The 13,786-nt window shown below is 40.1% G+C and overlaps 1 long non-coding RNA gene across 1 annotated transcript in view; it reads right to left on the bottom strand.

Moving 5' to 3' along the window:
- Positions 1-878: 878 nt before the first annotated feature.
- The window catches only part of LOC144336440 (uncharacterized), a 33,734-nt gene continuing 20,826 nt past the window's right edge, over positions 879-13,786 (bottom strand). Inside the window, exons 2-3 of the long non-coding RNA XR_013408244.1 lie at positions 1,301-1,450; positions 879-980 (exon numbers count right to left, since the gene is read on the bottom strand). This is a non-coding gene — a long non-coding RNA (uncharacterized LOC144336440). The remainder of the gene's footprint in view (positions 981-1,300; positions 1,451-13,786) is intronic.

Below are 13,786 nucleotides of genomic sequence, written 5' to 3'. Positions count from 1 at the left end.
AAAGGCGTAAATTCAATGGCCATTGGATTGCATTAGATTTGTTTCTCAGAAAGCTTTCTCTCTGTCTCTGCCTCCCACTCTTACTCAAACATGATTGATAGAGAATTTGAGTAACACATTCACTGTTACCCGCTCTAACTGTAATGAAGCAAATCAGGTTTTATTTTCTTGGTAGTACAGATTGAATGTGTTTCCGACAGTTCCTTTTTCAGAGTCTTTTATACAAGTTCAAACATATTGACTAGACCTTTAAGCTTAATCTGTAACTTCTGAATAAGTCAGTATCTACAAAGAGTGATAACTAAAAAGGACAGGATATCTTTTGTCTTAGAACAGAAATCTTTTAATTATTAAATATTCTTTAGGGTCTAATTGGTTTTGCTAAGGTGACATTTCAGGTTAAATAATTAATATATTTAAATTTAATTTTAGATTTTTAGACATTATAAATTATTTTAGATGAGCTAAATGTATATTTTTTGTTGGGGTGTTTCAAAGGTCAATAAGTGAATTTATTTTCAATCTTCTAAGATCATTTTTCCAATGTTGCAAGCAGCACAAAGTCAAATGATCTTCAACACATATCTTTAATTAATTGAAATTGCTGTCAAACTATTGTATATTCAAGTGATTATATTTTACCAAGACCAGCATATATAATCAACTTTTCAAGACATCTATTCGTGTAAAATATGCTTTCTTTTACTTTCTTAATTTATTGCATACATTAAATACCAATCCTTTATTATTCTTTACTAAGATATTTAAGGCTACTTTTCTGAAATTATCAATATAAAATATGCTTGTGAATTACTATTATGAATTAGTGTTATCACAATTATTCTAACAGCTCAATATTGCTCGCAGTAATTTACTTACTGTTTAGTCAGCCAAGGTTTTCAGTGCTTTTCTTACTAGGCTTTGTTTTCCGGTTTGTCTTAGGATAGTCACTGTGAAAAGGTGACTCCTTATTCTCTTTCCTATGAACATTATACTTCAATTAGTATTACTCAAAATACCATTGTATTTATGACAAAACTGGCTTCTATTTACTATATCCAACAATCAATAAACACAAATTGTTAGAGATTCTTTTCAACAATGAAAGCCATATTTCTCAGTGTGCTCTTACAGGGTTTTTCACAATTAATAGTTATATGGGTGTCTACTTTGTCTTCCAAGCTGGTTTCCTTGGAAGCAGATTCTGAGAAATAGATAAATATATAGGACATACTTAAAAATCTCTTTTGAGATCAGCATTTGAGGAAAGGAAGAAAAGATTTGGCAAACGGAAGCTTACCTTCTATGCAGGCACCACAAATGCCTCGGCTGACACTGTGTAATGCTTAGGAGATGGGGTGTTCCTTCAGAGTTGTACCAGGTTGGAGCAAAGACTAGGACTTTACACATAGCATGAATCAGCCACTCTATATAGACGAGTGCTCATTTTCTATGGGGAAGCAGGCCGATAAAACAGATAAAGAATATTTCTGACAGTGGACTTAGCACCTAAGAAAACAAGTCGTTCATTCCTCAGGAGAAATATTGGAGGCAAAGCACAGTGCCCATCACAATCTGCATTTTGTGTCTACAGATCCACATTCTTGCATAGGTTCTAGAAGTGGCTCCTCCAGGACTCAACTGTGTCTTTCTTCTTGAGAGATAGAGGAAAGTTACTGGGTGAACCTCAGACCCCACTGCTACAGCTGGTCTCGAAGTCACAACTAATATACATTGCCTACCTTTTCTACTTCTATTTTTACATTTTCCTCACTCTAAGGTAGCACTTCTGCTGGGCAATAATGACTTACGAGGGCCATGACCAACCCTCATCCCAGAGCAGAATGAGCCCATGGTTCCTTGGCCTTTCTGAGGATCGAGTGGCTGCACTTATATATTTTCTACCAAAACTGGGCAAAAGGACACCAGGAGGCACCCATATAGAACATGCACGTGCTAAATATATCTATCTTTTTCTATCCCAGTTGGGTAATAACAAAAGTACATTTTCCTGGTGACCACAGCCAATTACTCCTGCCAAGATGCTGCGATTCTTTTGCTTGCTTCTTCCTTGATGTAAGGAATCCAGTAATAGGCAATGGATCACATTATGTAATTGTTTTCCCTTTGATAACAAGAACCTCTAAACCCACAGAATGAAGAATTAGGGAACATACACAAATTCCCTAAGTGGGTCATTGGGATGATGGCAAGTAGAGACAACTGCTGCTTTCAACCTGTTTGAATACTTATAATTCCTTTGAATCGAGCAGATGACATGAGATAAAAGTCTTTGATTCAAGAATGTATATTCCATCCTGGAGGACAGAGCCCCCTTCTGGTCTAACGTAATCTACTCGCTGGCCCATGCTGTGCCGTCTCAACAGGTTATCCATCATTCTATCAGGCCAGTATCATCAGGATGGCACAATACGATCTACATTTTTACTTTTTGAATTGATAAGGTTATTAAATGTTGTGGTCATGAGCTCCTTCTGCTATCTTCTTTATGGTAACATAGGTCCCTCTCTCTCACGTGGATCTATCTATATAGGATATTGGTTTTTTGGTTAAACAGACTAGTTTTCAGTCCAGCAGCACCATGTACCTGACTTGTTGAGTCAACTCAGACTCCACCGCTAACAAGAAAAAGGCCTTTATTAGGCCTCAATTTCCAAATTAAAATAATACATTTTAGAATATGGCCAGCCTAGCCCAGCAGTAACACAGGTTAACAACAATAACAACAACAAAAGTGTCAGCTGCCCTGCGCGGTGGCTCACCCCTGTCATCCCAGCACTTTAGGAGGCTGAGGTAGGTGGATCACGAGGTCAGGAGATTGAGACCATCCTGGCTAACATGGTGAAACCCTGTCTCTATGAAAAATATAAAAAATTAGCCGGGCGTGGTGGTGCATGCCTGTAGTCCCAGCTATTTGGGAGGCTGAGGCAGGACAATCGCTTGAACCTGGAAGGCAGAAGTTGCAGTGAGCCGAAATAGTGCCACAGCACTCCAGCCTGAGCAACAGAGTGAGACTGTGTCTCAAAAAAAAAAAAAAAAAAGAAAAGTGTCAGCTCTGCTTTTGAGAAAAACCTAAAAAAAAAAAAACTTCTGCCTGAAGAAAACACACAAGAAAACAAACAAACAAAAATGTCTCTGGCTCAACAGGACCTCGGATTATAGAGGCTCCTCTAAATGTCTGTCTGATGGTATTCATAAGTAAAAAGCTGATGAATGACACCCATTGTCTGGCTCCAAGGACAATTCTTGGAGACTCACTGTAGTCAGAGCTAATCAGCATAATAAGCAAGGATTGAAAAGGTATGACTCTTGGTTCAGAAATCCTTCTGTAGATCATGCATAATATATATTTTACTGACTCTTGAGTTGTTGGCAATAGCATAGCTTACTGGCCTATTACTTGAAAGATGATAGTCAGATTAAGATATCCCTCTTTGGGGATGCGAAGTGTGTAAACAAAATATGGCTATTGATAGGACAGCCTGGGTACTCAAGCAGATGCCCATGATGAAAGCCAATTATCTAATAAGACTGAGTGGTTTCAAGCTGCTGATCAAAACTCCACTTTTCAGATTGCTATCCTTGCTTCCTGGATCAAATACCTCACCAGACAGGACAACATTGTTGACTGGATCAAAATAAAGAACTTTGTGTCTGATATTGAATTCCCCACTGCATGCCATATTTGTGGCTTCTACCAAACTCTAGATTGTTATGCAATGAAAGAGGTCGTGTGGCACAGGGCATTATTGTTGCCTGATCCTGGAAAATTGACTACATCAAACCCTTAAGCTTATCTCATGACTGTCATTCATGCCTCCCTACTGTTGGTACTTGATAATCCAATCAGCAGACTCAAGCTACACCGTTACAACACTTCAGAAATACACGGTTTTAGGATTTAAGATTTACAAATCATTTATAATCTGACAAAAATGTGCCTTTCATCTCAAATTCTACTCAATAAAGGGCCAAAAGTAAAAAGACTTTGATGAACATTCCGTGTTTCTTATCATTCACAGACATCTGGTATTGTTGAGCACTTCCTCACAAATCAGTACAAAAACTCTTTTTTGTCCTGGTCTCTTTTTTGTCCAAAGATTTTAATAAAGTTAATTTGATTACTGAGGGTGGTATGCCCATAAAGAGATCATCTTCTCTTGGCCACCGTGTCGCAAATGATCAGGAACAAAGCAGATGGAGTAGATGAAGACTTATTTTAAAAATTTATTGTTATGGGGGGGGCGGAGCAAGATGGCCGAATAGGAACAGCTCCAGTCTCCAACTCCCAGCGAGAGCGAAACAGAAGACCGGTGATTTCTGCATTTTCAACTGAGGTACTGGGTTCATCTCACTGGGGAGTGCTGGACAATCGGTGCTGGTCAGCTGCTGCAGCCCGACCAGTGAGAGCTGAAGCAGGGCGAGGCATCGCCTCACCTGGGAAGCGCAAGGGGGAAGGGAATCCCTTTTCCTAGCCAGGGGAACTGAGACACACAACACCTGGAAAATCGGGTAACTCCCACCCCAATACTGCGCTTTAAGCAAACAGGCACACCAGGAGATCATATCCCACACCTGGCCGGGAGGGTCCCACACCCACGGAGCCTCCCTCATTGCTAGCACAGCAGTCTGTGATCTACCGGCAAGGCAGCAGCGAGGCTGGGGGAGGGGCGCCCGCCATTGCTGAGGCTTAAATAGGTAAACAAAGCTGCTGGGAAGCTTGAACTGGGTGGAGCTCACAGCAGCTCAAGGAAACCTGCCTGTCTCTGTAGACTCCACCTCTGGGGACAGGGCACAGTAAACTAAACAAACGCAACAGACACCTCTGCAGACGCAAACAACTCTGTCTGACAGCTTTGAAGAGAGCAGTGGATCTCCCAACACGGAGGTTGAGATCTGAGAAGGGACAGACTCCCTGCTCAAGTGGGTCCCTGACCCCTGAGTAGCCTAACTGGGAGACATCCCCCACTAGGGGCAGTCTGACACCCCACACCTCACAGGGTGGAGTACACCCCTGAGAGGAAGCTTCCAAAGCAAGAATCAGACAGGTACACTCGCTGTTCAGAAATATTCTATCTTCTGCAGCCTCTGCTGCTGATACCCAGGCAAACAGGGTCTGGAGTGGACCTCAAGCAATCTCCAACAGACCTACAGCTGAGGGTCCTGACTGTTAGAAGGAAAACTATCAAACAGGAAGGACACCTACACCAAAACCCCATCAGTACATCACCATCATCAAAGACCAGAGGCAGATAAAACCACAAAGATGGGGAAAAAGCAGGGCAGAAAAGCTGGAAATTCCAAAAATAAGAGCGCATCTCCCACTGCAAAGGAGCGCAGCTCATCGCCAGCAACGGATCAAAGCTGGACGGAGAATGACTTTGACGAGATGAGAGAAGAAGGCTTCAGTCCATCAAATTTCTCAGAGCTAAAGGAGGAATTACATACCCAGCGCAAAGAAACTAAAAATCTTGAAAAAAAAGTGGAAGAATTGATGGCTAGAGTAATTAATGCAGAGAAGGTCATAAACGAAATGAAAGAGATGAAAACCATGACACGAGAAATACGTGACAAATGCACAAGCTTCAGTAACTGACTCGATCAACTGGAAGAAAGAGTATCTGCGATTGAGGATCAAATGAATGAAATGAAGTGAGAAGAGAAACCAAAAGAAAAAAGAAGAAAAAGAAATGAACAAAGCGTGCAAGACGTATGGGATTATGTAAAAAGACCAAATCTACGTCTGATTGGGGTGCCTGAAAGTGAGGGGGAAGATGGAACCAAGTTGGAAAACACTCTTCAGGATATCATCCAGGAGAACTTCCCCAACCTAGTAGGGCAGGCCAACATTCAAATCCAGGAAATACAGAGAACGCCACAAAGATACTCCTCGAGAAGAGCAACTCCAAGACACATAATTGCCAGATTCACCAAAGTTGAAATGAAGGAAAAAATCTTAAGGGCAGCCAGAGAGAAAGGTCGGGTTACCCACAAAGGGAAGCCCATCAGACTAACAGCAGATCTCTTGGCAGAAACTCTACAAGCCAGAAGAGAGTGGGGGCCAATATTCAACATTCTTAAAGAAAAGAATTTTAAACCCAGAATTTCATATCCAGCCAAACTAAGTTTCATAAGTGAAGGAGAAATAAAATCCTTTACAGATAAGCAAATGCTTAGAGATTTTGTCACCACTAGGCCTGCCTTACAAGAGACCCTGAAGGAAGCACTCAACATGGAAAGGAACAACCGGTACCAGCCATTGCAAAAACATGCCAAAATGTAAAGACCATCGAGGCTAGGAAGAAACTGCATCAACTAACGAGCAAAATAACCAGTTAATATCATAATGGCAGGATCAAGTTCACACATAACAATCTTAACCTTAAATGTAAATGGACTAAATGCTCCAATTAAAAGACACAGACTGGCAAACTGGATAAAGAGTCAAGACCCATCAGTCTGCTGTATTCAGGAGACCCATCTCACACGCAGAGACATACATAGGCTCAAAATAAAGGGATGGAGTAAGATTTACCAAGCAAATGGAGAACAAAAAAAAGCGGGGGTTTCAATACTAGTCTCTGATAAAACAGACTTTAAACCATGAAAGATCAAAAGAGACAAAGAAGGCCATTACATAATGGTAAAGGGATCAATTCAACAGGAAGAGCTAACTATCCTAAATATATATGCACCCAATACAGGAGCACCCAGATTCATCAAGCAAGTCCTTAGAGACTTACAAAGAGACTTAGACTCCCATACAATAATAATGGGAGACTTCAACACTCCACTGTCAACATTAGACAGATCAACGAGACAGAAAGTTAACAAGGATATCCAGGAATTGAACTCATCTCTGCAGCAAGCAGACCTAATAGACATCTATAGAACTCTCCACCCCAAATCAACAGAATATACATTCTTCTCAGCACCACATCGTACTTACTCCAAAATCGACCACGTAATTGGAAGTAAAGCACTCCTCAGCAAATGTACAAGAACAGAAATTATAACAAACTGTCTCTCAGACCACAGTGCAATCAAACTAGAACTAGGACTAAGAAACTCAATCAAAACCGCTCAACTACATGGAAACTGAACAACCTGCTCCTGAATGACTACTGGGTACATAATGAAATGAAGGCAGAAATAAAGATGTTCTTTGAAACCAATGAGAACAAAGATACAACATACCAGAATCTCTGGGACACATTTAAAGCAGTGTGTAGAGGGAAATTTATAGCACTAAATGCCCACAAGAGAAAGCAGGAAAGATCTAAAATTGACACACTAACATCACAATTAAAAGAACTAGAGAAGCAAGAGCAAACACATTCGAAAGCTAGCAGAAGGCTAGAAATAACTAAGATCAGAGCAGAACTGAAGGAGATAGAGACACAAAAAACTCTCCAAAAAATCAATGAATCCAGGAGTTGGTTTTTTGAAAAGATCAACAAAATTGACAGACCACTAGCAAGACTAATAAAGAAGAAAAGAGAGAAGAATCAAATCGACGCAATTAAAAATGATAAAGGGGATATCACCACCGACCCCACAGAAATACAAACTACCATCAGAGAATACTATAAACACCTCTACGCAAATAAACTGGAAAATCTAGAAGAAATGGATAATTTCCTGGACACTTACACTCTTCCAAGACTAAACCAGGAAGAAGTTGAATCCCTGAATAGACCAATAGCAGGCTCTGAAATTGAGGCAATAATTAATAGCCTACCAACCAAAAAAAGTCCAGGACCAGATGGATTCACAGCTGAATTCTACCAGAGGTACAAGGAGGAGTTGGTACCATTCCTTCTGAAACTATTCCAATCAATAGAAAAAGAGGGAATCCTCCCTAACTCATTTTATGAGGCCAACATCATCCTGATACCAAAGCCTGGCAGAGACACAACAAAAATAGAGAATTTTAGACCAATATCCCTGATGAACATCGATGCAAAAATCCTCAATAAAATACTGGCAAACCGGATTCAGCAACACATCAAAAAGCTTATCCACCATGATCAAGTGGGCTTCATCCCTGGGATGCAAGGCTGGTTCAACATTCGCAAATCAATAAACATAATCCAGCATATAAACAGAACCAAAGACAAGAACCACATGATTATCTCAATAGATGCAGAAAAGGCCTTTGACAATATTCAACAGCCCTTCATGCTAAAAATGCTCAATAAATTCGGTATTGATGGAACGTACCTCAAAATAATAAGAGCTATTTATGGCAAACCCACAGCCAATATCATACTGAATGGGCAAAAACTGGAAAAATTCCCTTTGAAAACTGGCACAAGACAGGGATACCCTCTCTCACCACTCCTATTCAACATACTGTTGGAAGTTCTGGCTAGGGCAATTAGGCAAGAGAAAGAAATCAAGGGTATTCAGTTAGGAAAAGAAGAAGTCAAACTGTCCCTGTTTGCAGATGACATGATTGTATATTTAGAAAACCCCATCGTCTCAGCCCAAAATCTCCTTAAGCTGATAAGCAACTTCAGCAAAGTCTCAGGATACAAAATTAATGTGCAAAAATCACAAGCATTCTTATACACCAGTAACAGACAAACAGAGAGCCAAATCAGGAATGAACTTCCATTCACAATTGCTTCCAAGAGAATCAAATACCTAGGAATCCAACTTACAAGGGATGTAAAGGACCTCTTCAAGGAGAACTACAAACCACTGCTCAGTGAAATAAAAGAGGACACAAACAAATGGAAGAACATACCATGCTCATGGATAGGAAGAATCAATATCGTGAAAATGGCCATACTGCCCAAGGTAATTTATAGATTCAATGCCATCCCCATCAAGCTACCAATGAGTTTCTTCACAGAATTGGAAAAAACTGCTTTAAAGTTCATATGGAACCAAAAAAGAGCCCGCATCTCCAAGACAATCCTAAGTCAAAAGAACAAAGCTGGAGGCATCACGCTACCTGACTTCAAACTATACTACAAGGCTACAGTAACCAAAACAGCATGGTACTGGTACCAAAACAGAGATATAGACCAATGGAACAGAACAGAGTCCTCAGAAATAATACCACACATCTACAGCCATCTGATCTTTGACAAACCTGAGAGAAACAAGAAATGGGGAAAGGATTCCCTATTTAATAAATGGTGCTGGGAAAATTGGCTAGCCATAAATAGAAAGCTGAAACTGGATCCTTTCCTTACTCCTTATATGAAAATTAATTCAAGATGGATTAGAGACTTAAATGTTAGACCTAATACCATAATAATCCTAGAGGAAAACCTAGGTAGTACCATTCAGGACATAGGTATGGGCAAAGACTTCATGTCTAAAACACCAAAAGCAACGGCAACAAAAGCCAAAATTGACAAATGGGATCTCATTAAATTAAAGAGCTTCTGCACAGCAAAAGAAACTACCATCAGAGTGAACAGGCAACCTACAGAATGGGAGAAAATTTTTGCAATCTACTCATCTGACAAAGGGCTAATATCCAGAACCTACAAAGAACTCAAACAAATTTACAAGAAAAAAATAAACAACCCCATCAAAAAGTGGGCAAAGGATATGAACAGACATTTCTCAAAAGAAGACATTCATACAACCAACAGACACATGAAAAAATGTTCATCATCACTGGCCATCAGAGAAATGCAAATCAAAACCACAATGAGATACCATCTCACACCAGTTAGAATGGCAATCATTAAAAAGTCAGGAAACAACAGGTGCTGGAGAGGCTGTGGAGAAATAGGAACACTTTTACACTGTTGGTGGGATTGTAAACTAGTTCAACCATTATGGAAAACAGTATGGCGATTCCTCAAGGATCTAGAACTAGATGTACCATATGACCCAGCCATCCCATTACTGGGTATATACCCAAAGGATTATAAATTATGCTGCTATAAAGACACATGCACACGTATGTTTATTGCAGCACTATTCACAATAGCAAAGACATGGAATCAACCCAAATGTCCATCAGTGACAGATTGGATTAAGAAAATGTGGCACATATACACCATGGAATACTATGCAGCCATCAAAAAGGATGAGTTTGCGTCCTTTGTAGGGACATGGATGCAGCTGGAAACCATCATTCTTAGCAAACTATCACAAGAACAGAAAACCAAACACCGCATGTTCTCACTCATAGGTGGGAACTGAACAATGAGATCACTTGGACTCAGGAAGGGGAACATCACACACCGGGGCCTATCATGGGGACGGGGGAGGGGTGAGGGATTGCATTGGGAGTTATACCTGATGTAAATGATGAGTTGATGGGTGCAGCACAGCAACATGGCACAAGTATACGTATGTAACAAACCTGCACGTTATGCACATGTACCCTACAACTTAAAGTATAATAATAATAAATAAATTAAAAAAAAATTTATTGTTATAACATGAGCATTTTTGCATATAGTGCCTCTTTTTTCTCCTGGCAACAATCTCAAGACAGCCAGGTAAACATAACCTTCTGGAAAACAGCCCAGGGAAAAGGGGTTTGAGGGAGTAAAACTTACCTTCAGTTCATTCACCTAGTTCTCATGCTAGACTGACTTCCTAGATTACAGACAATGAATACTTCGGAGTCTGCACCATTTGTTAGGTTCCCCAGCAGTGTCCCACACAGGCCAAAGAGAGAGAGAGATTATGAGTCTTTGTCAATTTTATTAGAACCTCCTTGATCCTCTTGAACCTGACTAGTTAGATGAAAGGTGGCAGTGAGAGTAGGGGACTATTAGAGAAATAGTAGGCTTATCATGACTGGACAATTTATGCCAATTGTGTGGCAGATGGAAAAGGAATGCATTAGGCTCACAAGGTGAAGAGCAAACTAGGCATTGAAGGCTAAAGAATTCTACCTTCTTCCTGAGTCAAGCAGTAGCTGTAGTTGGCAAGTAGACCTGCTTCTTGGATTAAAACCCCATTCACCTGCTGTGAAAACTCAAACTGCTACTACTACCACTACTACTACTGCTGCTGCTACTACTACTACTAATAATAATAATAAACTTCCTGATCTATCATGCTGTGTCTGGTACCATCACCAGTCTCTCCTAAATGTGGATCTCCTTAGTGTGTGTACAAACATGACACCAGACCAGCTTTGTTTAAATCTCACTGATACAAATCCATATACTTTATGCCTAAGCAGTGTGGGTTTATGCTATATGTGGCTACTGGGCTGCAACCACAAATTGATAATTAATGGCTTACCTTAAACAATGTTTGGCAATCCAAATCCACTTTAAATAAGAAACACTGAGTCAACATGAGTTGTGCCCCTTCAAGTTATATGTTCTACAAAGATTGAGTGGGGCATGGAATATTTCTTCAGGGCAGACAAGTGTTGCTCTTTGGGCTATTGTTCTGGAGAATTTTTGGTAACATCACCAAAGATTGGCAGGTCCCCCTTCCATCCACCATAAAGGATAATAGACTTTACCTTATAGTACATGGCAAAGCCTCCCTCCTCCCCACTCCCATGTTGGATCTATGCACAGTTTACTGTACCTTTGTCCTTGGGGAGGGTGGCTTAGAAAACTCAACACTGTGGTTTGGCCTTATTTGGCTGGCCTCATTTTGCTCATTTTTGAGTCCTATTGACAGTAGCCTTAATTAAATGCTATATAGAACAAATTAAATGGATTTTGTCCCAGCACCTTCTGGTCAAATTAGTAAGAATACTTGATGGAATGACACACTCATGTTAAAATTCAAGTTTATTCAAAAATCTCCCAGGCTAAGGGGTGGAATTTTGGAAGATGCAATCAGTTATGAGACTTGAATCCTTGCATTTTTCTCACTGAAAATGCCAAGACTGAAGGCCCTGACTGCTCCTTGTCCAGCCATTCCTCAGCATTTTCTTTGCAGCATATAAAGAGCGCTTGCTAATAGCCCACTATAAAAGAGTTGGACTTCCCAAGCTCATATTTCTTTATGTGTGATACAAACCCACAGTTTGTGTATCATTCACCTGTGCTCCTCTGCCTCAGACCCATAAAATTTGTGGGGGGTAGGATGCAGGGGGTGGGGGAATAGGAGCTGACTCAAGATGAAGCTCATAGCATTTGATGTGTCATAATTAGTAACATCTTTATTTCTGACCTAAGAGTATTGAGTCCTCTTCCAGTATTCACAAAATAGTGAGTGACAGGCTAGCCTCCAGACTATAAGCAAGAGTCTGAAGTACCTTGCTTTCTAAGAGATGGCATTAAAATGAGGAGAGACGTTAAGACTGTTTTAGATAATCACAAGTGCTCTGCACCATAATAAAACAGAAATGATCACATGGAATGTAATTGGAAGAGCCATTAAGACAGTATCATAGGAAACTATTCCCTGAGTAGGTGATATTTGAGTTGAGACTTAAATTGAAGTAGAGAACGAGCCCCTCAAGCCACATTCTGTGAAAACAGCATTGGAAAAAAATGGAACAGTATGGAGAAATGGCTTTAGGCAGGAACATGTTTGACATGTTTGCAGAATAGAAAGAGGGGCAGAGTCACATAATCAGAGTGAACAAAGAGGGGAATGAAGTTATGCAATTTTTATTTTCAAAAGAACACCTTAGTCACTATGTAGTAAATGAATTAATCTGGAGTTAGGAAGAGGCTATTTAAGAAGACTTGATGGAAAGAACTTGCATTTCCTTTAACAGACCAATAACAAGTTCTGAAATTCAATCAGGAATAAAAAGCCTACCAACCAGAAAAAGCCCAGGTCCAGATGGATTCACAGTCAAATTCTATCAGATATATAACAAAGAGCTAGAATCATTCCTACTGAAACTATCCCAAAAAATTGAGGAGGAGGGACTCTTCCCCAGCTCATTCTGTGAGGTCAGCATCATTCTGATACCAAAACCTGGCAAAGTTACAACAAAAAAGAAAACTTCAGGCCAATATCTTTGATGAAAATCAAATCCTCAACAAAATAGGGGTAGAAATCCAAATCCATCAGCACATCAAAAATTTAATCCACCACCGTCAAGTAGGCTTTTTCCTGGGATGCAAGATTGGTTCAACATATGCAAATCAATAAATTTGATTCAACACATAAACAGAACTGAAAACAAAAATCACAAGATTATTTCAATAGATGCAGAAAAGGCTTTCAATAAAATTCAGCATCCCTTCATGTTAAAATTTTGCCACAAACTAGGCACTGAAGGAACTTCAAAATAGTAAGAGCCATCTATGACAAAGCCACAGCCAACATAATACTGAATGGGCAAAAGTTAGAAGCATTTCCCTTGACAGTCAGAACAAGACAAGGATGTCCACTCTCATCACGCCTATTCAACATAGTACTAGAAGTCCTAGCCAGAGAAATCAGGTAAGAAAAATAAATGAAAGGAACCCAAATAGGAAGACAGAAATTCAAACTATTTCTGCTTGCTCAAAATATGATTTTATACTTAAAAAACTCCATAGGCAGCTGAGTGCGGTGGCTCACGCCTGTAATCCCAGTACTTTTTGGAGGCCGAGACGGGCGGATTGCGTGAGGTCAGGAGTTCAAGATCAGCATGGCTAACATGGTGAAACCCCTTCTCTACTAAAAATAAAAATAAAATAAAATAAAATAAATTAGCCAGGCATGGTGGTGCACATCTATAGTCCCAGTTACTCGGGAGACTGAGGCAGGAGAATTGCTTAAACCCTGGAGGTGGAGATTGCAATGAGCTGAGATCATGCCACTGCACTCCAGCTTGGGCAACAGAACAAGACTCTGTCTGGAAAAAAAAAAA

The sequence above is a fragment of the Macaca mulatta genome, chromosome 18 (assembly GCF_049350105.2).
Source record: "Macaca mulatta isolate MMU2019108-1 chromosome 18, T2T-MMU8v2.0, whole genome shotgun sequence".
Lineage (NCBI taxonomy): Eukaryota > Metazoa > Chordata > Mammalia > Primates > Cercopithecidae > Macaca > Macaca mulatta.
This window is presented reverse-complemented; position numbering and strand designations above follow the sequence as displayed.